This window comes from Microtus ochrogaster, chromosome 7 (genome assembly GCF_000317375.1).
Source record: "Microtus ochrogaster isolate Prairie Vole_2 chromosome 7, MicOch1.0, whole genome shotgun sequence".
Lineage (NCBI taxonomy): Eukaryota > Metazoa > Chordata > Mammalia > Rodentia > Cricetidae > Microtus > Microtus ochrogaster.
In genome coordinates, this window is record NC_022014.1 from 19,836,287 (window position 1) to 19,838,214 (window position 1,928).

A 1,928-nucleotide genomic window follows, 5' to 3' on the forward strand; every position below is an offset into this window, starting at 1 on the left:
CCTGCCTCTGCCTCCCAAGTGCTGGGATTAAAGGTGTGCGCCACCACCGCCCGGCTGGCCTGCTTATATTTTGACATCAGGGGAATGCACTTACCTTGTTTATGAGCTGCACAGCAGTCGGCCTTCATCGTGTGTGCTGGCATCTGACTGCGCTCTCAGAATTGTAGATGGCCTCCAAGGGCCTAACTACATCTCTTGTTTGCTTCTCTGATGCTGTGCTAAAACACTGACCAGAAGCAGCTCAAGGGAGAAAGAGTTTGTTTGGCTTACAAGTTAGTGTCCATCGTGAAGAAAGACTCCTAGGGACTCTGGGCACGGACCTGGAGACAGACACTAAAGCAGAAAATGTGGAGGACTGCTACATATTGACTTGCTTGGGGCTTTTTTCCCTTATAAAACTCAAAATCACCTGCCCAGAAGTGGGCCCACAGTGGGCTGGGCCCTCTCACATCAATCATTAATCAAGAAAACACCCATAGACATGCCCCTAGGCCAAATCTTTGGAGGCAACACCCCAGGTGAGGTTCCCTGCTTCCAGATGACTGTAGTTTTGTGTTAAACTGACAAAAAGTCACCAACACAGGATACAGCTACACAGAGCAATGTTTGTGAATATCCAGAATGAGATTCGTGTGAATGAATTTATACTGATGGAGCCTTTAATCCCAGAACTCAGGAGGCAGAGGCAAGCAGATAAATCTCTGTGAATTTGAAGCCAGCCTAGTCTTCAGAGTGAGTTCTAGGACAGCCAGGGCTACACAGAGAAATCCTGTCTCAAAAAGTGGAAAAAAAAAACCAGTCTGGTTTCTATACAAGGATGACTCACAAATTCCTGGAGTTTTCCAGATTCTTCGAAGATAAAGATCTCCTGAACCAGGGCCTCACCTCGTGGATCAGGATGGCTCCCTACTCGTAACTTCGGAGCAGAAATGGCTACACTCTTGATTCTTCCTGTCTCCTCTTCCCAAATGCTGGGCATTCAGGCAGGTACCATCACAGCAGGCTATGAGGTGCTGGGGATGGAGTCCATTGCTCCTGCAGCCAGACAAACACTCCACCAACTGAGCTGTACCCTCCCTCTCGGCCCAGCAAACTTGTGAAACATCCCATCTGTTTTTTATGAAAACACAAAGAAAAAAAAAAGCTGGGAAGAGAGCCAGAGGTTAAAATGTTTGTCATTAAAAAAAAAAAAAAACAAAACCCTGAGGAACTGAGTTCGAATCCTCAGAACCCAGGTGAAGGCAGAAGGCAGTAGATTGCAGATGACCCCTGTCAGGCCTTCACTCCTACAGAAAGGTGGGAACCAGGAGCAGGAGAGCACAGAAGTTACAGGGACTGCAGCCTGCTGTACCCAGCACTGAATCATGAGACCCTGTCTCAGAAAAGGCGGAAGGCAAGGACCCGCATCCTAGGATGTCCTCCGGCCTGCACATGCATTCTATGGCATGCAAGAGCCTGCATTCATGCAGGAACACTCAAACACGCGAACACTCGGGCAAAAGCATGCACGCACCTCGTACACACAACACATAAACACATAAATAATGAGTATACTACAAAATTAAGCGGAAATTATGTTCTCATGTTCTGTACACATTTCTTCCCTTCGACTCTGTTCAGCAGTGAGGATGATTGCCTACTTGAAGTCCTTGATAAATATGTTGTCAGAACGCAACCAAATATTTTTTTAAAAGAGGGGAGATGGTTTATGTTTATTAATCATTCCTTGATTTGAAGAATTCCTTCTTCAGGCAAATGGACAAGGGACATACACTATTTATTGTCATTTGAGATCTGAAGAGTTCGGCTAGATAATCTTCCAAAAGTGTCTGAGAAAATTCAAGCCATAGCCGGGCGGTGGTGGCGCACGCCTTTAATCCCAGCACTTGGGAGGCAGAGGCAGGCGGATCTCTGTGAGTTCGAGACCA